Below are 25771 nucleotides of genomic sequence, written 5' to 3'. Positions count from 1 at the left end.
ATGTGTGCTGTGTTCCCAGGAGGTCCGGGAAGGAGCTGGGACAAGAGGGAGCCTGGGACCTGTTCCTGGGCCTGAACTCCTGCTGCCACCAGGGCCCCTCCTGGTTCTCGTGGGGCCATCTGGGGTTGCACCCCTCCAGATGTGCCCTCCCTCCCCTCCATCCCCTGAGGAATTGATGACAGATGGGAGACCCTTCCCCCTGAAAAGAGACTGGCCGAAGAACTGATGAGTAGCTCCATCACAAGTCCCCATGGTGGCCAGCATAGGACGGCAGAGAGACTTTTCCCCTTGAAGACCCCAGGCTGCTGGCAAACACTGAGCACCGCACCTCACAGTGGATGGTGCTGGGGAAGGGCGAGTCTCTGAACCTCAGTGCAGGCGGGAACAGTGCCTCACATTTCTGTGGCTGACAGGATATTTAATGTTTAGTTTATACTTTCTTTTTACACAGTTTGCCTGAGGGACATTTTGTTGACTCCTGACTTTACAGATAGCCTCTCCGATGAGGAGACTGAAGCCCAAGGAAGGGACCCATGTCCAGTAAGTGACCTGGTCTCACATCAACCAGAGCTGTCTCCATGCACTCAATAGAAAACGAGGCCTGGAGCCTCTCATCTGCTAGACAGGGCCAGGCCACAGCAGCCCCCCACAGCTAGGATGCAGTTGGGGAGGGGGACTAGGCCACAGTAGTCAGCAATGCCCCCGTACCCAGGCCACAGACTCCCCACCACCTAGGCCACAGCAGCCCCTCACCACCTCCAGCCAAGTCACAAAAGTCCCCCCTGCCACATGCCTTAGGCCACAGCATGGCCAGGTGGAGCCCTGAGACCTGGGCTTCTTCACCATTTTCCTTATTTCTTCCACTCCTTGTCCTTGAAGCAAGGTGGGTGGGCAAGCAGAGAGGGGGATTTGCTAGAAGGATCCTGGGGTATCTCCTGGGCTTTTTCTTTTTTTTCTTTTTTTTTTGAGACGGAGTCTCGCTCTGTCGCCCAGGCTGGAGTACAGTGGCCAGATCTCAGCTCACTGCAAGCTCCGCCTCCCGGGTTTATGCCATTCTCCTGCCTCAGCCTCCCGGGTAGCTGGGACTACAGGCGCCCGCCACCTCGCCTGGCTAGTTTTTTGTATTTTTTAGTAGAGACGGGGTTTCACCGGATTAGCCAGGATGGTCTCGATCTCCTGACCTCGTGATCCGCCCGTCTCAGCCTCCCAAAGTGCTGGGATTACAGGCGTGAGCCACCGCGCCCGGCCCTCCTGGGCTTTTTCTAAGTTGGGCTTTTTCCAGAAATGCAAGTTTGGTATAACATTTAAACTTTAATCAACTTAATTCACCGTATTAATATAATGAAGCAGAAAAATCATACTATCATCTCAATAAATGCAGAAGAAAGAATGTGATACAACTCAGCATGCATTCAGGAAAAGAAACTCTTAGCAAAGAAGAGATAGAAGGGAGCTTCCTTGATCTCGTTGCGGGGATCTATATTTAAAAATCCTACCACAGATCTCACACTTACTGGTGAAATATTGAAAGTGTCCCCCCTGAGGTCAGGAAAAAAATAAGGATGCTCACCACTAACACTTCTTTTCAGCAGCAACCAATGAGGTAAGCCAAGAAGAAAGCAATAAAGGATAAAATGACTGGAAAGGAAAAAATGAAAAAGTGATTATTCACAAACAAAATGATACGTATGTAAGAAACCCAATAGAATCTACAGATAACTATTGAAATTATTAAGTGAATCTCGAAAGACTGCTGGTATGAGATCAATACACAAAGATCAATTGCATTCTAAATAAACCAGAAACCAGTGGTTACAAAATAAAAATAGGGATCATTTTAAATTGATCATCCAACGCACCAAATGTCTGGGAATAAATCTAATGGACTAAGTGTGTAATATCTACACAGAAGACTAGAAGATAATGAGAACAATTGGAGAATATTTAAATAAATGTATGGCTAAACATGAATTGGAGCACTCAATATTGTAAGAATATCCATTCTCACCAAATGATCTATAGCTTCAATGCAAGTCTAATAAAAATTCTAGCAGAATATTTTGAGGAAACTGATAAGCTAATTGAAAGATTTAAATGGAAACGCAAAATACCAAGTATAACCAAGAAAATTTTGAAAAACAAAAAAACTGCAAGGTGATTCTATGGTGTCAAAAGAAGACTCTTAAGAAAGTCTCAGTAATTAGGACAGGAAATAGCAGTTAAAGGCCAGTCCTCAGCACCTAACAAAATAGTTCAGAAAAAACAACAACCCATGCCTATATGGATGCTTAATTCACAACAAAGCTACTGCAGCAGAGCAGCAGGGAGAAGGGAAATCATGTCAGTAAACAGTGCTAGGTCAACTGGACATCAAACACAGACAACACTGATGGACTGACTCTGAACCCCTACCTCACACTGTACAGAAAAACAATTCCTGGTGAATTGTCCTTTAAATTTGAAAATTGAAACAATAAACCTTCCAAAAGATAACAGAAGCATTCCTTCATGACCATGGAGTAGCTGAGTTTTCTAAACTGGACACAAAAAAAACCCTAACCATAGAAAAAAGGTAGATAAATTGGATCACATTGAAATTAAGAACTCCTGTATAACAAAAGACTCCACTGTGATTATGGAAATGCAAGACACAGGGTGAGAGAAGGTATTTGCAACACATATATCTGCCAAGAGTTTGGGTCTGGAATATATAAATAACTTCTACAAATAAATAATAAAGAAAACTTGTGGCTTCTTCACCAGAAAGGATGTGCATGTGGAAAATAAGAACATGTAAAGATGCTCAGCCTCACTGGTCATTAGTGAACTACAGATTAAAGCCACCATGAGAAACCACCACCACCTTCCAGGGTGGCCAAAGTGTCAACATCAACTGTTGATGTGGACAAGAAGCAGCTGGAAAGCTCCTCGCTTGCTGGTAGGAGTATAAAGTGGCTCAAGACTTTGGTAAATCAGTGTGCCCTCTAGAGTGGGACCTATGTGTTTCCTGCGACCTGGTACACAATCCAACAGAAACATATACACACGTGCACTGAGAGAGGAGTATGAGAAGGTTCACAGAGGCACAGGTTGATGGAGCTCATGAACACAGCATCAGGTGAAAGAATCAAGACACGAAAGAATACATGCCGTGTGATGTCGCTTATGTGAAGCAAAAACAGGCGTAACCAATCTGCGGAGGTGGGAGTCAGGGTAGAGTTATCTTTAAGGCCCAGAGGCAGCCTTGGCTGCGGAGGGGCATGCCGGACACTCCGGGTCGGTCACGTTCCGCTGCTTGCCCTGGTGGAGGTTTCACAGCTGTGTCCACTTTGGGCTAACGTGTTGAGATGTACACTTAGACATGGATACTTTTTGGTGTATGCATTATACTTAAAAAAGGTTTGAAAATACGCAATGATGGCCATTTTTCACACCACTGCTCACAGCTGCTGTATCCCTTAGCGACTTGTATAGGTAACAGTCAGCCCGAGTCCCTGAGATTCCAGTTTAAAACTATCAACTGCAAGATCTTGAATATATGGTAGTTGAAAGTTCCCTAGAGAGAAGGCTTTAAATAACCACATGAGCCATCTAATTTGTCACTAACCCAACTGCACTTAGGCTCAGCCTGCAGCCTCCATCCCCACCAGAACAGCTCCTGGAGATTCAGCAGAGAGCACGGCCTGCCCACGCCCTCCCTCCTCCGCCTCCTGCTAATTACCTTTTAGCTTCTCAGGAAAGACTGCTAACATAATAATTAAGACATAACTCAGCAAAATAGAAAAAAAAAAATCTCCTTTTCCTAGCTCTAGTTCATTATTTTAGAGTAGTATGTCACCAGGAACCATACTGTTTTTGCATCTGATTTATTTTAAAAATCTAGTATCATTCAAAAGAAGTTGGTGAAGCTGCTAATTTTGTTTGATTTATATATTTATACTCATCCCACGAAGAATTTGAGGTGTTTGGTGTGTCTCTATATTTGCCTGCTCTTTTAATAATTTTTAAAAATGAATTTCTCCTTAAGGATCATGTACTTCTTTTTGATTTATTTTTAGTTCACACTTTTGTTACTGTTGTAAACAGAATCATCTTCCAAATTACATGTTGTTTGCTGCTGATACATAGAAATCATTTTGGGGGTGTGTGCATGGGTGTCAATTTTATACTCAGTAATCTTGCTGAATTTTAATTAGATCTAAGACTTCGGCTGTAGATTTAAAATTATCTGTGTACATAACCATATTTATGTCTCCCTTTCCACTCTTTATCCAAGATCAAGTGAAATAATCGAGACACAAAAGAATACAAGCTGTGTGAGGTATTAGCTCACTGAAGCCTCCAACTCCTGGCCTCAAGCAGTCTCCCTGCCTCGGCCTCCAGAGAAACACGCTTCTGCCTTTTCTCTCCTGCCTCGATGGGCCTTCCTGCCTCCCATGCCCCCTTCTCTTTCTATGCTCACCTCTAATGCCAGGCTGAGGCTCTTCAGGTCTGGTGCCAGGTTCCCTTCTTTCCTTTCTCCACCCTCTCTTTAAGGGATCGGTGACGTCTTCCATTTTCAAGGGTTTCAAGTGTCCATCTCCAGCACGGCTCTCCTCTCCAGACATCAGTCTTTCGTACGCAGCTGTCTTCCTAACACAGCCACTCAGACATCCTGTAGGCATTGCAAACTTAACGCACCCAAAAGGAATGCCTGGTTTCTTCTCCCCATCCCCCATGTCATCCTAGAGCACCATCACCCACTGATATGTGCAAGCCAGGATCCTGGGTAAGCCCTGATGCTTCCCCTCCCCAGACCCCTCTAGTGACTCCATCACTAAGTCCTGTTGAGTTTGATTCCAAAAGCCTCTTAACTCTTTCCAATTCCACTGTCAACATCTGATGGAAGTCTTCTGCACGGAAGCTGCAGGCATGCCTGAGCTCTAGGCAGACACCACCGAGTACGTCAGAGCCCCCATCCCTTCACCCGTGGTGCTGATTTGGGTTGTTTCTCCCACCTCCAGACAGTCTATGCACTTTGATGGCAGCTGCTCTAACTCAGTTCCAGAGCTAGGCCCTATTTGGCTAAACCAGGGATTGCCTTTCTCTGTAAAGGGCCAGATGGCAAAGATCTATGGCTCTGCCAGCCACAGAAGCCCACTGCATCTATTCTTCATAACCGCCCACCCACCCCAACACTTTACATGTTTAATATTCATTCTTAACTGCTGACTGCACACCATTGGGCCCAGGCTCAGCCTGTCCACCTCTGATTTAACCATGCAGCACATTCCCTTTGCCTGGTCTCTACAGAGTGCAAAGTGGCCCAATCAGGAGGACTCTTCTGACCAATGGTGGCAGAAACCTCCTCTCTTCTCCAACTTCACGTGCCATGGAAGTGCTTTTTCCTCTGCCACGGGCACTCCTGCCGCCATTGCCTTCTCATCCCCAAGGCTCAGCGCAGCTTCCTGCAGCTTGCTCCGACACACCTGAGCGGTGCGGCTGCAGCGCCCTGGACTCCTGCAACTGTTCACATGCCTCTCCATTAGGAGCTTGCATTTGTACGTCACCACTGGAGCCTTTCCACCCATTGTCTCCCTCTTCTGGATGTAGAACAGGCTCAGACAGGCCAAACAACTTGGCCGCTGCTGCATGGCACAGCTAGGTCCACACTGACTGTCACACGTCTCTTCCTGCCCTGGATGGTGTCCCAATTAATACACTGCGCTGCTCCCTGATGCCATCTCCCCACTAGAACATGAATGCCCAGTTATCACACTGCGCTGCTCCCTGACGCCATCTCCCCACTAGAACACGAATGCCCAGTTATCACACTGCGCTGCTCCTTGACGCCATCACCCCACTAGAACGTGAATGCCCAGTTATCACACTGCGCTGCTCCATGATGCCATCTCCCCACTAGAACATGAATGCCCTGAAGCAAAGACATCTTCCTGGCCACATGTTGACCCATGCACAGGACACTGCCTACGGCACTGAAAGGCCATCAGATTGTCCTCTCTCGCCTGCCCCTGTGTGTCTAACCGTTTTCTCTCTTTAGGCTGGCAAGTGATGGAGACCATCCTAACTGTGCTGGATTTAAACCTTTCAGGCCTAGGCACAAAGAGAGACTCACAATTGTCTCAATGCCAGCTCTAAGTGCCCAGGGCCATCCTGGGAGTCAGAATCCGCTTGAGGTCCTGGAGTCAGGGGGTGGGGTGGGGGGCTGTGTGCCTGTCACAGAGCACAGACAGACTGCTCCTGCTGCATCACTGTGGGAGCTGGGAGTTGTCCCAGAGACGGTGGCACATTGTGAGCTGGTCGGGCCTCACACACGGTTTCCACCACCATGGCAGCTGTTGACCGAATGGGTTGGCACCATCTGGTTTTGCTACTCCAGTCTCATGTCTTTTTATTTTATTTTTAAAATATAGGGCAAAATTAGTATGTCTCAAATCATGGTATCACCAAATATTGGTCACCTCTTATTAGCAGTTTTATGCTCCTCCTGATGTTTGAGAAACAAGGAAATCAATAATCCACTTTAGGTTACAATCGAAAAAGTACCTGTGAGTGTCCTTTCTCAAATAGATTGGGCAGAATTAAATAAAACAAAGCAAGATTGTTTAAAGCTTCATTTTCAGTTGTACACAAGGACTATAGTCAAATGGGCTTCAAAAGCACAAAGGCTGTGGTCAGTCATCAGCCCTAGGACACCAGGACCAAGACCAGGCCAGTCTCAGAACAGCAGGTTGGCAGCACACTCTGTAATTGGGGAGACAGAAATCCACACGGATTGCCCTGTGTGGCTGGACAGGGAAAGGGAGGCTGTCCTGGCCACCGAGGCCCAGGGAGGCCAGCACACCCGTGCGCAGGTCACGTGACCCACCCCTCTGGTCCCACCCTTCTAGCCACAGTCTGCCAGTCCCTGGGCATGACAGGAAGGGGGTTCACAGATCAGTGGCATTTACATGTGTAAGCTTTGAACACTCTCTTCAACTGAAAGCCCAGTGTGTGAAGAGGCTGGGCAGCTGGGCCACTCTGAGGCTGGCGCCTTCTCCTCCTTTTGGAAAGCCCAGTGTGTGAACAGGCTGGGCAGCTGGGCCACTCGGCACCTTCCCCTCCTTTCTGGCAGTTCCCAGAAGGCTTGAGACCACAGTTTGAAATCCACTTAATCTGTCGAGTCGGCCTGGGTCTATATCCTAAGATCATGGAAATCATTTTGTGCCACTGTGTCCTGTAGGCTTTGGCAGGGCCGGTGTAATTTTTAATTCTTCTCGTGGGGGGCAGTCACAAGGTCATGCCATTTAACTGCACTGAAGGGAGAATGTGGTGAAATGGATTTTTTGGTGCTGTGTAGACCACATTTCATAGCGGTTGATGTTTCACATGCCTATGCAAAGCCTAACTCATGGGGCAGACAGAGGAAGCCCAGCGGGATTCCTACACTCAAGCCCTCCAGCATCAGGTTTATTTTCCAGGACACCAAAGTGATCGTTTATTCCATAATTCCCACAAAGGAGACGGTAAACAACAGAACAGAGGTGGGGCAGGCACGGGAAGGCCGGGAAGTAGATGGTTGCCAGCACTTCTGTGGAGACCCAGGGTCCGCCTCCAGGAACCTTGGTGTTCGACCTCCACAGTGAACAGGGGATGGATGGCTGAGATGTCCTCGAAATTTCTTCGGGCCTCCTCAGGCGACCACAGGATTCCTTCTCAAAGAGCCGGATCTCAACAGGCACCCAAATGGGCATCCTGGTGCTTCATGCTCCACAACAGCTGGGAATGCCGTGTCCTGGCCCCAGGCGACTGGAAACTGCTTTCACCCCTGATATCAGCACCAAGGGGAATGTTCTGAATGCCATTCTTCCAAGTCAGGGAGAGTGTCACGATAGAAACTGTCTCTGTGGAAAGGATGGCATCTGAGGCCATGGAATAGGAAGGGAGAATCAGAGGCTGCCGGCTGGTCCTGCAGAGCTGCCTGAGAGGCCCGTGGGAGCAGCAGAGGGTCCCGGCCTTGGCCGCCATCTGCTCTCCTATGCTCTGGAGGGAGAAAAAGAACAAGCTGAAACTTGCATAAGCAGCCTCCATTCTGGTGAGTTCCCTTGTGTTCCCTACACCAACCTGCATCTCAGCGAAGGCCTGTGGAAGACTGTTGCAGTGACCGTCCTGATGAACCATGCTTCCCGTGCCTGTCCCCTGCACAGTCGCTCACATCCACTCAGGCCCTGGCCATCTCACCTGCTTCTCCTGGGGAGATGGAGGGAAGCACCATGGAGATTTGCTTTCTCTTGCTGCCAATGGAGCCCAGCCACCATGGGAGGGAGGCCTGACCAGCCTGCAGTGGGTGGGTGACACGTGGCCCGGATCTGCTGGGGGGCCCCTGCCCATAAGTGGGTCCAGCAGACACCCCATGGAGCCGAGGCAAGCTGTCCCAGTTGAACTGGCTCAAGCTGCAGGCCCACAGGGTCATGAGCAGTGAAGAGAGGTTTCCGCCCTCTGAGGTTTGGGGTGGCCTGTTACACAGAAATACACACAACATCCTCATCCACGTATCTCTTTACTAAGAATGTGTCCGGAGAAGGCGTCCCAGGAGTCTTGATTTTTATTTAGTGGTCCATGGTTGCCCCTTTGGGTGCTTCGCCTTCAGATGGGGTGAAGGGCTCACTTGTTAGCTGGTTGGCCCCAAAGACAGGCTTGTTTTCCATCAGGCAGTGATGGAAGCCGGCAGCCTGTCACAGACTGCGGGTCTCCCCCTGACCTGTCCTGGACTGCAGGCTGGCGGCTGACACCTGTGGAGTGCTTACCACATACCAGGCTCCCATACTTCATCTGTGTTCATCTTTTAAGTTTTGTTGTTTTTCAGAGCCAGGGTCTCAGTGTTGCCCAGGCCGGAATGCAGTGGCCATTTACAGGTGCGGGCCTCGCACACCACAGCTCCAGCTCTGAGACACAAGTGACCCCTCCACCCCTACGACCCAGCTTCCAGAGTGGCTGAGATCACAGTTTGTGCCACTTCATCCCTGGCTTGTGATGGTCTCTTACTCCCCACTTTACAAGAGAGGAAACAGGCCGAGGGCAGAGTGGGCCACCTGAGGTCTGGAAGCCAGGGCTAGCACAACCTCAACTTGACCCTGGAGCCTGCCGCTTCCCCCACCCAGGTGCAGGACCCACCCGCTTGTCCACACCCGGCTCTGCCCACCGCCCCCGGCTGCTCCTCTGGGCTCAGGTCGCCGCAGTCAGGAGTTTCCCAACAAACTTTATCTTCGTGTAGAGAACTGCAGCCTAGAGCTGGTTATTCTGGTCTGTGAAAACGTTGCATCTCTACATATGCTTATCATCATCTGTGTAAACATTTCTTGGTATAACTGTAGAACAGTCAGTAAATATAGATAAATCGAGGAGTAAGTCTATTGCATATGCTGTTAAAAAAAAAAAAAAAAGCTTTAAAATGCTTTTACTATCAACCTAAAATAACAAAAAAATCAAACAAAACCACCATCACCTAAACATTGGTAATTGGGAGCAGCTGCTAGTGTCAGTGCGGACTAAATGGGACACGGAGGGAACCGCGTCCGGGGTCCTGGGCCGCGACCCGGTTCTCCCCGAGTCTACAGTGAGGATGACGGGCGTGGAGAGGGAGCCAGCGGGACAGCCGCGACTCCCGCCGGCCCCCAGCCCTGACCCAATGCGGGGCGGGCCCCGCGCGTCCCAGACAACTCTGGGAGCGGGGGAAGCAGGGGCGGCTCGGCGGGGGCCTGGCGGGGCGGCGCCCGCTGCAGGGAGGAGCGCGTGGGCCCGGGAGCCGGGAGCCTGGGCAACACCGCGAGACGCCACCTCCGCAAAACGCAAACGCCAATCGCCGGGCGCGGGCCGCCTGCGGTCCCAGCTACCAGGGAGGCTGAGGCGGCAGGATCGCGTGAGCTCGGGAGGCCGAGGCTGCAGTGAGCCAAGATCCGGCCACCGCGCTCCAGCCTGGGCGACACTGAGACCCCGTCCCCAAAACGCAGCAGCCGCGCACCCAGAGGAGGACACGAAGGCGGGCAGGGTCTCCTCAGCGGTGCTCGGGCGGGCGGCGCCGCGACGCCAGGCCGGTCCCGCCCCCCGCCCCCCGCTCCGGTGCCGCCCAGCTGCGGTCTCTCAGCTCCGGCCGCGCTCCAGCCTCACCGGCCCAGCGCCCGTCCGCCGCAGGTGGTCGTGAGGGGAAACGCCACGGCCCCGGCTGCCTACCACAGACAGGGACGCGCGAGCGCGCGCACGTCCGGCGTCGCTGCGCCGGCCCCGCCCCTCGGCGTGCGCGCGCCCCGGCGGGCGGGCGGGGGCGGGGAGGGGGCGGAGCCGCCGGCGGCCGGGCTGAGGGGCTGAGGCGCTGAGGCGGCCGTGGCGGCGGCGGCAGCGGCTGCCAAGCGGCCAGGTCGGCTGCCGGGGCTCCGGGCCGCGCGAGGCTACGGCCACGCCGCGCCGCTGCGCACAGCGGACGAGGCAGAACGCCGCCCGGCGCGGGACTGCGGCCGGAGCCTGGGGCGCGCGTGCGGAGGACCAGGCGCGGCGCGGCTGCGGCTGAGGTGAGGGCGGCGCGGGGCCGCGGCGGCTCGGGCGGGCGCGGGCTCCGGACCCCGCGGCGGCGGCGTTTATGTAAGCGCCGGGCAGGGGCTGGCGGCGGGGACGGGGCTGCGGGCCGTCCCGGGAGTGGAGGGCGCCTGTGGGGAGGCGAGGCTGCCCCGGCACCGCCTCGCATCCACCCTCCCGGGGCGCCCGTCTGCTCCGGCGCTCGGCCCCCGGAGGAGGCTGCGCCCCGGGCGGCCCCGCGTCCCCTCCCGAGGGCGCCGAGTCCGCGTGGGATGCGCCGCGCCGCGGGGAGCGCAGGTGCGTCCGGACGAGGCTGCGCCCTGGGGACCCAGGCTGCGTTTTGGGGAGGGGACGGTGTGCCCCGGAGATCGGAGGCTGCCCCGGGGACGGGAGGCTGCCCCGGGTACAAGGCTGCGCTGGGGGACGGGAGGCTGCGCCCGGGGACGGGAGGCGATGTCCCTGGGGAGACGTTGCGCCCGGCATGGGACGCTGCGCGGGGGGGACGCCAGGCTGCCCCCGGGATGAGGCTGGGCCCGGGCAGGGGAGGCTGCCTTGGGAGGAGGGGACGCTGTGCCCCGGGCGTGGAGACTGCGCTGGGGACGAGGCTGCGCCCTGGACGGTCCTGCGTCTCCTCCCGAGGGCGCAGTGTCCGCGCGGGATGCTCTGAGCCGCGGGCGGCCCGGGGCGGGGAAGTTCCTGCGGGTGCCGGGCGTCTGCAGCGATCGGGAGCAATCTGGGGCAGTTGGGGGCCCGAGGTGACTTTTGACGTGTTCACATGAGGAGAAGGAAAATTACTGCGTGGTGGATGGGTGCGAGGGAAGGTGTCATATTGGACTGTGGACGCTGAAACGTGTTGGAGTCCCAGTTTACGCGCTGGAGAACCTAACCTAAAATGTGTTCCTGTCCAGATTTCTGTGTCGGAGATCTGCACCGTGGTGTTTAGTTCGCAGTTAATATTTTTGGGTAGCAGGTTTGGGCTGTTACTTCTGATATAGGCATTTTATTTCCTTCTTACACTAACCATTATTGCATTCCATTCTCGAAGTATAACGAAAAGTGGCATGATATCAAACTTGTTTCTTTACGTTTAGTTCCGTGATTAAGATGATAGAACCGTAGTTTTTTTTTAATTGAGAATACAAATATGTATTTAATCCTGTTTGTTTCCTCTTAAATTTAGCCGTATGTTTTATTGTTTCGAAAGGTGACACCCAGAGCTGCATTTTCCAAAACACTAGGCTGTCTTAAGAGCAGTCGTTCCTAGGAGATAGAAAAACTAATTGTTTTTTGATGACCATCTTTTCCTTGGGATTGAGACTGCTGTATCCTTTTTGCCTGCTGAGGGTTTCCCAGAGGGGAAAGAGAGAAGGAAGAAAGGGTAAAAGGTTGGCTGATACAGTTCGTTCTTGGATAACAGAATTAACTGTCTCTCATTGCGCGGTTGCTCCAGAGGGCAGGGTCCACTATGCATGGACAGCCACAACAGGGGCTTGATAAATATTTGATGAGACAGGCTGAGCTGGATGCCTATATCTTGCCTGTGGTGGAGAGGATGAACTCACACAAGCTTTGAAAGGAATGCATTGTCTGTGAGTGATGCCCTGTTAGATGTCTGAGGGTTCCTAAGACTGGGTATATCCCACTACATCTACATCAAATTTGAAGCTATAGTTGGAAAGGAAAAAAGGAGGCCCTCCTGCAGGGGCAGGGGCAGGGGCTTAAAGAGAATCGATCCAGCTCTGAGAAATTGATGACACATGTGTCTCTGGTGTGATGTGTTCATGCAGGGAGGCCAAGGGGGAAGGATTAGCTATGAAGTGATAACATCATCCACAAAAAACATCGTGGCTCAGAGGCTAATTTCACTTCCTTGTGAATTTATGTGTTGTAAAGTATTTGAATTATTTTAGATTTTTGGAATAAGAATTTTTTTTAACTTCTATTTGTCCAGTGAATGCATAAAACAAACTTAATTCATTTGACAAATACTTGTCTGTGGCTTGTTACGTGCTAGGCCCTCCCTGTTTTAGGCCCTAGGAGATGCAGTACTTAACAAGATAGGTAGAGATAAAAAATGCTTCTGGCATAAAGCAGTAGATTTGTATTGATAGGTTTAAAAAGATCAGCATGCACGCAATACCTACAGAAAGGTAAAACCTCATTCCACTCCATCCCTGGGCACTTGGTTCAAAGGCTGCACCCAGTTGTGTATTGTCCCAGCAAGAGTCAAAGTATGTACACAGTTGTATATGTTTTAACATATGACAAACATTGCTACAGTGGATATTCTTACACATGGGTACAAGCAAAGCCTACTAATCATTTATTATCAAAATTTATTAGCTGTACGTTTTACTTAAGAACTGGGTTTTTATTCCCTTGAATGCTGTGATTAGCTCTGTGATCAAGTAGTATAATTTAAATAGATAGGAGGTAGTTAACTTTGGAGAGTAATAGATGAAGTTACACATTTACCAGCCTATAAAAAAAGTTAAGCAACGTTATCAAGCTTAGTTTGAAACCAAAAAGCTCAGAGAGGTCTAATTTTATTAGAAAACTCAATGGTTTTCTGTGTCAATTTTCTAAAATAGGAATTTCCAAATCTGTAATTTGGTGTGCTGGAAATGGTAGTGTTAAAAAAAAAACCTATATTATATTGTATATTCATAATACACGAGGTAGGAAAAGCAAATAGGAAAATTAAAAATTGTCCAGTGAAGTCATTAAGATTTCTTCCTTATTCCTTGAGTGACTTTTCTTTCCAAGGCGACAACTTTTTATCTCGGGTGTGGACAGGGACAGCACGGTAGCCCACAGAGGTTTTCGTGGCAGGGTCTTACTGCACCTTCCATTTGCAGAGTTTTGCTTCATCCATAGCTTGACAACTGTTGGGCTAGGACCATTAATATCAAATTATCACTTTTTTTTTTTTTTTGTAGTTTGATTAGTACTGCTTGCTGCACTTCTCCACCTGTATATCTATAAGATGTCCTAGGCATATACAAAGAAAAATGACTTTGGTTTTAGGTTTAACGTCTTTGTGATGGAACAGGAAGGGGAGTGAAAGTAACTCTGAGATACCTTTTATTTTTATTGGAAGTACAGTGAAATGGAAGCTCTACTTGCTTCTAGTTTGGTGATTTTGGAACCTGGTTCTATTTCATTTGCTTATTGATCCAACAGGCATTCACCCATGCATCCTGGCCCAGGTACTGTTCTAGGTATTGGAGATTCAGGATGAGCCTGATGAGGAGAGTTCCTGCCCTCGAGCAGTTCATTTTCTTGGGAAGGAGAAGAGCAGTAAACAAGCATCTGGTATCCTGACTGCTTCGAAGGGCAAATGAGGCAGGGTAGGTGAGAGAAGGTCAAATAGGTGATGAGGATGGAGCGAGCTGGGCTGAGGTCGCGGCAGCAGCAGCCTCTCAGGCACAGGGACCTCTTAGGTGAAAGCCTTGGTTCCTGAGCCTCCTTGTAGTATGCTGGTCACCTCAGGGAGGCCATTGCTGCCAGAGAGCTGGGCGAGTGGCAGGAAATGAGACATGAGTGGAGGAGAGCTGCATGTTGGAGCACACAGGCTGTGGTAAGGAATTTAGATTTTAAGTGTGATGGGAAGCCTTAAGAGACCCTTTCTTCCTTCCTTGGGAATGACATGATCTGATTTATCTTTAAAAAGTACCACTCTGGCTGTTGGGCTTATGATATGCCAGGCTGTTTTAAGAGTTTTACATATATTAATTCACTTATTCTTATGACAGTCCAAAAAGTAGGCATTATTATCATTATTCCCATGTTACAGGGGGGAATACCTAGGCACAGAGTGGTTAAGTGATTTACCCAAGGTCACACAGGAAGTACCAATGGCAAGATGTACCCTTACCTCCTTACTGCAGCTTGCTTTTTTCACCTCCACTACTGCAGACTGGAGGAGGAATATCAGCAAGGAGATCATTTAGACTTTTGTGAAAGCTGGGTGACTGTACCGGCACCTCAGACCAGGGCGGAAGTGGTGAGATCAGATTCAGCCTACTGAATTTCAGCATTTGTAAGATGCCATCATTTTTAAGTTGCATTACCATTTTTTATGCTGCTAACAAAGGGAAAATGTAGCCAGCTAGATTGTGACACAATGCTTTCTTGTTACCCAGCATTAATTTATACTCATTGAAAGAGCTTAGACTAAGCATTGACTTTTAAAATCATATCATTCATGCACTTTCACAAAAAAGGAAAATACAAGTGAAATAAAGTAATTCTGAAATTTATTCACATCTAGAATCTGATTCTTCCAACTCAGCTTTTGACTTGGCATTGGTGCCAGGTATGAGATAGGGAAGTCTGGGAAGAGCCAGTGTTAGGATTTGAACATGTGGAGCTTGTGACTCTGGAAGGCAGCCCAGCTCAGCAGCTCCACTCAAGGGCCAGATCTGGAGGACGAGGGTTGGGTCATTGTGCAACTATTTCCTAGATGATCTTGAGCAAGCAGTCTAATCTTTCTGTGCTTCAGTTTTCTCATCTATAAATTAGGAAGAATAAAAGCAACTTGTCAGAGTTGTTGAGTCGCTAATGTAAAGTGCCTGAAATAGTACCTGACTGACAGTATTTAACGGGGCTTACTTTGCTTATTATTTTTATGATTAGTCATCTGAGTAGAGAAAGGTGAATATGGATGGAAATTCAAGGTCAGGTTCAAGAAGAGGTTGGGGCCAAGTATGTAAATTTGGGAGTCATTTGCATATTGCTGATCTTTGAGGCATACAGTATGGATACAGAAGAGCAGGAGATGAGGAATGACCTGGGAGCTTTTGGCAAGGTGTTCACATTGGGAGGGAGGGTCTAGCAATACCATTGAAAAGGGCTCTGTTTGAAGAAAGGAGAAACTAGTGAGAGTCTAGTGGCCTGGAAACCAAGACACCAAGGGGTTCTTCTTATTCTTCCTTGGCTGGAGAGTTTCCTATTGGCTTTGATAAGAGGTGGTTGTGAGTGACCTTGATAGGTTTGGAGTGGTGGGGAGAGGAAACAGAGAGAGTAGAAGTGGGAACATCAGTGTAGACGACTATCTGTTGAAAGGGAAGAGTCATGGGATGGTGGCTGGAGGGGACATGGGCACAGGAAGTTTTTATTTGTATTTTTAAATGAGAGGAATGATAGCATGTTTATGAGCTAATAGGAATGATCCAGTAGAGGGAAACATTTATAATATGCCAGGAAAGAGGATAATGTTGGAGCCAAGTCCTTGAGAAGGTGAGAGGGAGGCAGGAAGAGCAGGGATGCTCAGCTCCAGAAGGGAGGCAGGACTTCAGGAGGGAGGCGGGACTTCTGCATGTGGGAGCCTGGACTAAGAAATATGCCTCAAGACATGCTGCCCTTTTGAAAGGAGGATAGAAAATAAATCATGGTGGTGTCCTCAGTCCTGAAAAGTTGGGAATCTCACCCTAGGACTCAGGATCCAGATTCTTACCAGCTTATGCTGAACATGCCATGGGGCATACTTACAGAAAGATACATGTGGAAATGGAGTTTTTTATTTATTTAAAAAATTCACTTTTCTCTAAAAGTATTGTTACCTGGAGGTTGTCACCTTTATTCGCCAAACTCAGTACTCAGAGGACTAGAAGACTTGGTGCCTGATTTGTTCTTGATTTGCCTAGCTGGGAATTTCAGTTTTGCATTTAAGATGACTCCTTCACCAATCCCACCCCCAGAGGAAAGCAGGTATTGTTGCTTTGGGCCTGTTGCATGTATATGTTTATGTTCCACTGGATCAGCAGCATTCAGTGAAATAAAGTTGCTTGTTAACTTGGTAAAATATCTTAACTGCATGAGTTTTGATTTGTTTTTGTGATTATTTGATTTTTTCAGGTTTGGAGTTTCAGAACACCCATCTTCTTAGTAGTTCAGCCAATGCGATGAAAGGCAAATAAGCCTTTTTCAGCTTCCTTGCATTCTCTCCATCATCTGTGCAGTGGAGAGTAGTTCCCATTGCTGTGGAAACATTTTCCCTTCGCTCTTTTCTCTCAGGGGCAGGCTTTCCTGAGTGCCTGCTCTGTGTGAGTCATCATGGGAGGATGCGGTGGAGAAGGACAGAGAGGTCTGTGCCTCTTTGAGCTGACGTTCTGGTGGGGAAACTAAACAGATCACAGAGGCAGACACCATGTCTCACAACTACACACAGACCTGGCTTATCATGGTTCCAGTAATAATTTTTGACTTGACCGTGGTACCCATACAGTCATTCTGTTTCTCACTTTCCGCATAGCATTCAATAGATTGCCTGCAATATTAAGTACTTTATTATAAAACAGGCTTTGTATTAGATGATTTTGTCCAACTGTAGGCTAATGTGAGTGTTCTGAGCACCTTTTAGGTAGGCTAGGCTAAGCTTTGATGTTTGGTAGGGTAGGTGTATTGAATGCTTTTTCAGGTTAGGATGTTTTCAACTTGTAATGGGTTCATGGGATTGGAACTCCACCATCAGTCAAGCAGCCCCTGTGCTATCTTTATCATCATGACTGAAGAGATGCGGCTGAGATAGATGGCATCAGAGAGTGGCTCCTGGTGGAGGCATGATGTTCTGGGAAGGCCTCTCTGAGTGCGATGTGGTATGCTGAGGCCCAAAGGGAGAGAATGAGCTCATGTCAGGAGTGGGGACAGCAGCCTTCTGGGTAGAAGGATAGCCTGCCAGAGGGCCTGCTTATTAGAAGGGCCAGGATAGAACCAGAACCATTGTCCAGTCAGGGGCTGGGAGGTGAGGCTGGAGAGACACGTGGGCCAGGTGCTGCAGACTCAGAGTGCTTTCAGCCAGGGGGTGAAGAAGTGCAAGAGAAAGAATGGAGGCCTGGGTTGGTGCTTTTGCCACGATTTCGTGGGGCAGAGGTGGCAGAGCTGGAGAAAAGAGACCAGTTGTGAATTCTTGGTTGTGGGCAATAGATCGGGTCTTGGAGACAAGGGAAGTGGAGGGACCAAGAAGTGCTCTTGGAACTCTTTGGGTGGTAATGATGTGATGCCGCCATGTTCCAGAGGATCTCAGGTGAGGAGTCTTCAACTATAGACCTCATTTTGTATTGGGTTCTGTTTGATTCTGCAAAGCAGTTGTCACCTCATATGTGACTTGCAGAATATTTGTATAGATACTCCTCAACTTACGATGAGGTTCATAACTTGAATATATTGTAAGTTGAAAATACATTTAATACACCTAATGTTCAAAATTAAATGTACACTTTCTAGTAAATGTGTATCACTTTCACACCATCATAAAGTAAAAAAAATGTAAGTCAGACTGTTGTAAGCCAGGGTCTGTCTGTACCTTCCCACGGCCTACAAAATTTGTAATACATTGTTTGTAAAACACAGACACACGCATTTAAACTTTTATTAGGTAGAACTGGCTCTTCTTCAGGGTCCTTGTAATTAAGTTATTCCTCACGACAGTCTTGTAGGAGGTCTCATTACCCCTATTTATCAGATCAGGAAACTGATGCTAAGAGGCTCAGTGACGTCCTAGGAAAGCTGGATAATATTTAACATTTATTAAGCTCTTACTATGTGTCAGACATGGTAAAGTGGGTTTAATCTAGTTTAATCCTCATGATGATCTTAGGATGTTGCTATTAAGGGTCACTGTCATCATCCCTTTTTATTGATAACACTGGCCTGGCTTACCTTAGTAGCCTCTTAACAGATCTCTTCTTCCACTCCTGGTCTCCTTCAGTCTGTTCTTGATCAACAGTCAGATCTGAGTCTCTACATGGAAGACATCACGTCATTCTCCTGCTCAGAGTCCCCCTGCAGCCTTCTTTCCTGCTGTCCCTTCCTGCCACTCAGAGCCATGGCTCCAGCTGTCTTGGGGACTATAGCTAGCCCTCACTTCAGTGTTCACACACCGCTGTGTGCTGTGTGCCCTGCTCACCATTCTGTTTATTTCTGCCATCTGTACCCACCACTCACTCCCTCCCCACACAGCCTGCCTGGCCAGAATGGAAGCCTCAGGAAGGCAGGGCTATTGCTCTGAATCTATCCTGAGGGCTCAGAGCAATGCCTGGCAGACAGACACTTGTAAGCCTTTGCTGAAGGAGAGAATAACTTTAACTTCTTTTTTCTGTAGGTAGTAAGTAGTAGAATCAGCATTAAGTTTATCTGCTTCTGAAAACATACGCTTTTGCTGCCTCCCTACACTGCCCCCCATCCTATTGTACTTGGTGAATCAGTCATATATTTATGCCCCATATGTCTGTGTTATCTCCAGATTTCCATGCTTTTCTATGTAGAATATAAACATTTACAAAACATTCAAAATTATTATAAAACCATAAAATGTGACATAGTAAATTATCTGTTGAAAACAGGGAGGCCACATCCTGAAAAAGTAGCTCTGTCCTGCCAGCATCGTTTTAACCCCTTTTGGACAAGATACAGTTGAAATGCATTCTCTGAAGTAATAGTTATAACTACATCTTGACAGAAACAAGAATATTTCGAATAATTCTGGGAGGATTCAGGAAAAAGCAGCCAAATAAAATGAAAAAATACGTTTGATTTGGCCGGGCGCGGTGGCTCACGCCTATAATCCCAGCACTTTGGGAGGCCAAGGCGGGCGGATCACAAGGTCAGGAGATCGAGACCATCCTGGCTAACACGGTGAAACCCCGTCTCTACTAAAAATACAAAAAATTAGCCGGGCGCGGTTGCGGGTGCCTGTAGTCCCAGCAACTCGGGAGGCTGACGCAGGAGAATGGCAGGAACCCGGGAGGCGGAGCTTGCAGTGAACTGAGATTGCGCCACTGCCCTCCAGCCAGGAGGACAGAGCGAGACTCCCGTCTCAAAAAAAAAAAAAAAAATACGTTTGATTCAACTGTGGAGGCTTAAAGGAATTACACATCTTTTTTGTTTTTTTGTGACAGCGTCTTGCTTTGTTGCTCAGGCTAGAGTACAGTGGTACAATCATAGCTTACTGTAGCCACAACCTCCCAGGTTCAAGCGATCCTCCTGCCTCAGTCTCAGCCTCCCAGGTAGCTGAGTCTACAGGTGGATGCCACCACACCCAGCTAATTTTCGTATTTTTTGTAGAGACAGGGTTTTACCGTGTTGCCTAGGCTGGTCTCGAGCTCCTGGACTCAAGGGATCCAATTGCCTTGGCCTCCCAAACTGCTGGGATTACAGGCGGAGCCATTGTACCTGGCCAAGAAAGCATCTCTTATAAGCTGTTTTTGGTCAAGGAGCAAATAGGAAAGTGTCCCAGAATTTGGGAGATCAGGAATGTAATCCCAGCCCTGCTTCTGAACAGGATAGTGCATTCTCTTCATGGCTGTGCTGTGGGCTCCTTGGATGTGGAATGAGGGCAGTTGAATTGCTTATTGTCGAGGTTCTCTCCATTTCTAGAAGACTGTTGTAAGTCAGAGTCAAATAATCATTCAGTTATCCAACCAATATTCATCGTAGAACCTATGTGTAGTCCTGTCTAATGTAGGTGGTGCTACGCCACTTCCTGCCATGGCTGCCGAGGCTCACGTGAGGCTGGCACTTGGCACAGAGTCATGTCCCTTTTCTTGACTCAGTAACTGTGGAAAAAGGTGAGGTATAGGAAGGGAGGGCATAGGCCTTAGGGGTTAAGCAGGCTTAGGCAGCAGGATCTAGAGGGTTGGAATGATGGATTCAGAGTCCAATAGAAAACATGAAACTCTAGGGGATTAGAATTGATCCCTTTCTCTGTTTCCTCAGTCTTGGGGGAACTAGACTGTGTTAGTTGTCTTGAATTAAATGGAGCAGGGATTTTTTTCACTTCTGTAAGTCCAGAGCTTATCATAAGCAACCAGAGGTAATTCAGTAGTAGTTAATATTTCATTAACCCTCACTTCTAAAATTATAAAGCTAGAAGTGGAGGTCTTTAACATATATATCAGTCAGGCTGGAGAGTAAGTTGGAAAGTTGCATTTTATTCCTGTGTGTTTACGTATGGCAGTGCACATAAACCCAGTTTTGTTTCTTTTTCTTTGATTAGTAACAGTTGGGCACAATGTGTCCAACCCACCCAGTGTTAAGTCATTTAGAGTGAGTTGATTTCCTTGAAAAAAGGAATCTTTTCAAGGATGTCAAGTGGCTTCTCGTGGTCTTCGTGAGGCTCTGGCGTCAGACACAATACCTGGTTACCCTGGGACCACGTGCAGTGAGCCTGGGCTGCCGGATGCCGCTGGTGGCCCTCTGCCCGCTGCTGCATTCCCAAGCCCTCTCCTGTCTCATTGTTTTCCCTTTTCAGAAATAGATTCCACTAAGGACCTGCTCCCTCAAATTTCTGTCATTTGAGGTGAGGTTTTGTGTGGGTTCATCTGACTGGCTGAGTGCACCCTGGCTGTGAGAACAGGAAATAGAATTCTGGCTTTTGTCTTAGGGATGTCCCCAGGTAGAGAGAGGGGATTCAAAAGATGCTGGGGAGCTACAGACGTGACCTCTGACCTCTACATGAAGAATGGTGGGAAACAGCGTTAATCTACACATTTCACTTGGTTTAGACCTAAGCATAAATAGCATGAAGTCAATCTAAACAGAGGTTAGAGTTTCCAGAGACTTCAGCACCCCGGCTGCACTTAAACAGCAATTATTTGACTCTTTATGTCCCCTCTATTCTAGATATGAATGAAAGTAGTTACATCAAATGCATATTTATTAGTCTTGGTCATTTTGAATTTGAGTCTTTTACATACTATGTATTATGTACCCAGGAGCAGAGCAGGTTAAAAGTGACATCTTCTGACTTCTACTCTGGAATTTTTTCCCTCCGCACTTTTTGGTGTCACGTAGTAGATGTTTTCACCCACATGCAGGTGAATGAGTGACATATTTATCTCGTTCATAGTGAAGCTTTCTATTCTTTAATTTTATCCCTCTAATGAAACTGTGAGGAATTGATTATATTTACACAGAAAAGGCTGGTGTCACATGAACCTACAGGAAGTCATTGAGCACATGCCTGTCCTGCAGAACTGACATATAGCGTCCTGTGCAGCTCACCTTGAATTCTCCATGCACAAATTAGCCATAGGCGCGTGTTGTGTGTGGCACAGGCAAGAAGTGCCTGATAGATTTTAGTTCTGTTTATCGCTGGAAGCACTTGCTGTAGGAAAAGTAAGTTTTTTTTTCCCTTTATTTGACAATGATTTTGAGCTATGCTGTAGACTGGAAAAGGCAGGCTTTGATTCGCCAGACACTGCTTGCTATGTGTGAAGCCGGGATAGGGCGATGCTGTTGGACAGAAGACCTACCTGCCCTGTGTGCCTTTTCACACTGCATCGAGAATTTATCTAGATGATTTCCTGGGATTATTGATCATTGAAGGAAACAATGCGAATTTCAAGTTGTGATCAAATAATGCTTTGAGTGTTCACCTTTTTAGAATGCTCTGGGAAAATATGGGCGGAAAATAAACCGTAGGAAAGGCATTCTAAGGCGGTTTTGTTTTGTTTTAAACAGCTACCATGAAATGCACCCTCTGTAAGAGGACAATTCAGTGATTTTCTGAATGTCTGAGTTGTGCGGACATCACCACAGTCTAGTTCTTGAACACTCCCATCACCCCAAATGCTCCCTGTGCTTGTCTACAGTTGATTCGCGCTCTCAGCCCAGCCACCGGCAACCACTCAGGCAGCCTGCTTGCTCTTTCCACATGTGCCTTGCAGACGTTTCACAGGAAGCAACTCATGTCCTGTGTAGTTGTTTGCATCAGGCTTTCACTTAACATGTTTTTCAGGTACATCTGTGTTGTAGCACGTATCAGTAGTTTGTTCCTTTTACTAGTATTGGCATAGCATGTTCGTTTATCCTGCTCGAGCGATGGACTTTGGGTTGTTTCTGCATTTTGGCCGTTACGAATCATGTGACTTTGAACATTAGCAAGCACGTCTGCGTGTGGATGTGTATCTTCATTTCTCATAGGTAGATTCCTAGGTGTTCATAGGAGCTTCGAAATGGAGTTTAAGACAGAAGTCTTTGTTTGATATTGATAATGGTAGCAAGGGCCATTTATTTGGTTTCAGATGGCTTGCTCTTGAAGTCTGTCTCTGTGATGTGCACTGTGCTTCTTGAATTGTATGAACCTATTTCTTCTAGGATGAAATATGGTTATAATGTCGAGCAGAGGCTATTAGCATTTCTTAAGATGACCACCCTTTGTTGGTGCACACTATTAGGTTCTCGACAGATGAGTTCCTCCCTGGTGTTTGATGTTTTCCCCCCAACTTATCAGAAGAGGAAGTCAATGAAGTACTGTTGGGCATATTAAAACCACATTCAACCTACAACACCACATAAACACTTACCCTTTGACCCAGCAATTCTACTTCTAGGAATCCTTCCAGAAGATAGACCTCCAACAATATGAAAATACACTGGGAATAACCTAAATATCCATATGCAGGAGAAGGTTGAGTAAACTCTGGTACAGCCACACAACCACATCCACTGTTGAGGATGACCTCTGTGAATTGGTTCGAGGTGGTTTTCAGGGCACGTGGATGTGAACAAGGCAAATGCCAAAGAACATCTAAATACTGCCCTTGATGTGAGAAGAAGGGGATGCAGGAAATAAAACACATGCTCCCTGCACACTTGTGCAGAGGAGATACGGGAGGGCAGAGCCAGAAACAAAAGAGATGGCGACTGCAGAGGGCGAGGGGACAGAGGAGGAGTGGGTGCCGGGTCGTAGGTGGGGTGCAGAGGGTGAGGGGGTGGGGAAGTGGAGTGGGTGCTGGGTCGTAGGTGGGGGGCAGTGCTGCTCTCAGTACACCTTTTAGTGTGGCCCAGCTGTTGAAACCATAGCAGTACTTCATACACTCCAAAGTAAAATAGATGGTTAGTATCAGCAAGGATGTGGGGGACTCAAAATGAAATATAAGCCGAAAACACACATCTCACTGTAGTATAAAGCGGCAGAGCCACAGCGAAGGGGGTGGAAAGGCAAGTGTTAACCTTATTTGGGAAAATGATGTGTTGACTGGATTTTGTGAGGCTGAAGAGAACTGTACAAAATAGAAGTAAATTTTTTTCTCAGTGTTAATGTTGAGCAGTGTGAAACGACTTCATGTGTATGTGGGGATTGAACAAGTAAGCAGACTCATAGTAGATAATGAGAGCCAAGCTTCTCACTGTCCCAGGAAGAAGTTACAAATAAGGAAAGGAAGATGGCAGAGGGAGCCCGTGCTGTTGGATTGGATTCAGGTGTCAGTGTGACCCTGTGGTCTTTAATATATGCACGTACCACACAGAAGTAAATATAGGTGTACACATTACATGCATGGGTTAGTGATGTACCTACACATGCATCTCCTAGCTTTCTCCGTTGGGAAGACCTAGAAGCGATGACCTCCACCTAAGTATCAGTTGCCGATAAAAATAAGCAGGGCTCCTTGCAGAGGATGAGTCTGGAAGCTCTGATGATACTGGAAATAAGGAAGTGCCCAAAAAGGATGCGGTGTGTCAGAGGCACATAAGCAACCTGGACGAGCCCCATGGCCAAAGCGGGGTCAGTTTGAGCAAGGAAATGTGTAATGATAGTATAGGTGTATAATCTATAGAACAAAGTCAGTATCACTACCTATTGATATAAGAAGACATTGAAAAAATGAGGAAGAAGGGGCATCTCTTCCTGACAGAAACATTCCAATTAATTGGTGTAGGAGCAGTGAGAAAGTAGAAAATCGCCTTCAGGCAGCCAGCACTACAGAAATAGTTAACTTCAGGCGAGTTCCGCGGAGAATGCTGATTAGTGGGCCAGAGTTTGGAGAGAAACAGGATATTTGCCTAGTCTCGAAGTATCTCTTCCTCAAGTTGTTTATTTATTAAAAAGGGAAAAATAGTAACTTCAGAATGGAGGAAGCCAGCAGATACCACGTCACCCAGGCGATCAAGATCAGCATCACCTGACGAGACAAGTTGCCATCATATGCAGCCCCACACCACAAGCCGTGCGCTCTCTCAGGGACTCCTGCCACAAATGCACAATCACAGTCTAGTCATGGGGGAATATCAGACGGTCCAGTAGAGGGACATCCTGCAAAATACCTCATCAGTGTTCTTCAGAAGTGTCCAGGAAACGCTGGAAACACTGAGGATTGGGCTCAGCTTAGAGACCCGATGACTAACTGTGGCCTGTGATTCTGGGCAGAATCCTGGAACAGAAGCTGGTATTGGTGGAGAAACCACCAAAATTCAGATGAGGTCTGTGGAGTAGCCAATTGTATTGTGCCAGTGTTTATTTTCTGATTTCGATATGTCCTCCCAGCTCACAACATATAGATCTGTGATTGATACATACTTCTCCTCATGCTCACAACTTACAAATCTAAGATTTTAGAGGAAGCTGGGAGAAGGACATAGGGGAACTCTCTGTACTATTTTTCAGCCTTCCCATAAGCCTAAAATTTCAACATAAAACATTGAAAAAGAAAGCACATAGCCGAATATGATGGGAGAATGGCAGAAATGGCAGGGCCAGCCACTACCTCGGTTTCTTCCCATGTGAAAGTGTTAACCTGGTTTATCTTGGTCTTTGGATTTGGTCGATTTTTTTTTTCTAAAAGAAATTTTAAATATAGTCAAATTTATCAGTTTTTTTCCTTTATTGCTTTTCGGTTTTGAATCCTAAGAATACTTTCCCTACTTCAATAATCATATTTTTCTTTAATTTCTTCTAATAGGTTTTATTTTGTTTTTCACATTTAGCATGTTGATCTATATGAAATTTGTCTTTGTACAGTTTGAAGTTGGGATATTTTTTCAATTGGCTAATCATTTGCCTTAGTCATTGAGTAGTCTGCCCTTTGCCCAATTATCAGAAATATCACCTTTATCCCTACTAAATGTTTTCTTTCAATGACATTTCAAATGGCTTATTATTCTTTTGTGGAAAAGTGATTGGTTTTTGTATGTTGTGTCCACAGCTCGTCATTTGTGTCTCATGTTTTCTAGATAGAGGATCCTTTTGGGAACATGCATCTTCCTAAGCTTTGTACTTCCCCTGTATTAATTGGCTAGGACTTCTGGTACTGTGCTGAGTGTAGTGTTTGGATCATAGTGATGGCTAGCAGGCTGCCTCTCGTTCTTGTCTTTGGTGTGAATCCTTCCAGTATTTCATCCTTAAGTGTGATATTACTCTAGTTGTTTTGTATATACCCTTTATCTTGTTTAGCATGTTACCTTCTCTTCCTGGTTTGCCTGAGAGTTCTTTTAAAAATAA

At 47.5% G+C, this 25771-nt stretch overlaps 1 protein-coding gene and 1 long non-coding RNA gene across 3 annotated transcripts in view; one reads left to right on the top strand and one right to left on the bottom strand.

Moving 5' to 3' along the window:
• Positions 1-6601: 6601 nt before the first annotated feature.
• On the bottom strand, positions 6602-9396 carry LOC112620916. Of its 2 annotated transcripts, XR_003118620.1 has the most exons (3): positions 8104-9396; positions 7095-8022; positions 6602-7033 (listed from the first exon to the last, which is right to left on the bottom strand). It is a non-coding gene; the product is annotated as an uncharacterized LOC112620916 (long non-coding RNA). The 2 variants fall into 2 exon arrangements; XR_003118619.1 differs by having other exon boundaries at positions 6605-8022.
• A 951-nt stretch (positions 9397-10347) lies between these two features.
• ADARB1 (adenosine deaminase, RNA specific B1) overlaps positions 10348-25771 on the top strand; it is a 138688-nt gene continuing 123264 nt past the window's right edge. Inside the window, exon 1 of the mRNA XM_025380196.1 lies at positions 10348-10544. The gene's annotated coding sequence lies outside the window, so the exon portion shown is untranslated. The remainder of the gene's footprint in view (positions 10545-25771) is intronic.

This window comes from Theropithecus gelada, chromosome 3 (assembly GCF_003255815.1).
Source record: "Theropithecus gelada isolate Dixy chromosome 3, Tgel_1.0, whole genome shotgun sequence".
In the NCBI taxonomy this organism is placed as follows: Eukaryota; Metazoa; Chordata; class Mammalia; order Primates; family Cercopithecidae; genus Theropithecus; species Theropithecus gelada.
The sequence above is the reverse complement of the archived record's forward strand: the minus strand, read 5'-3'. Positions and strand labels throughout refer to the sequence as shown.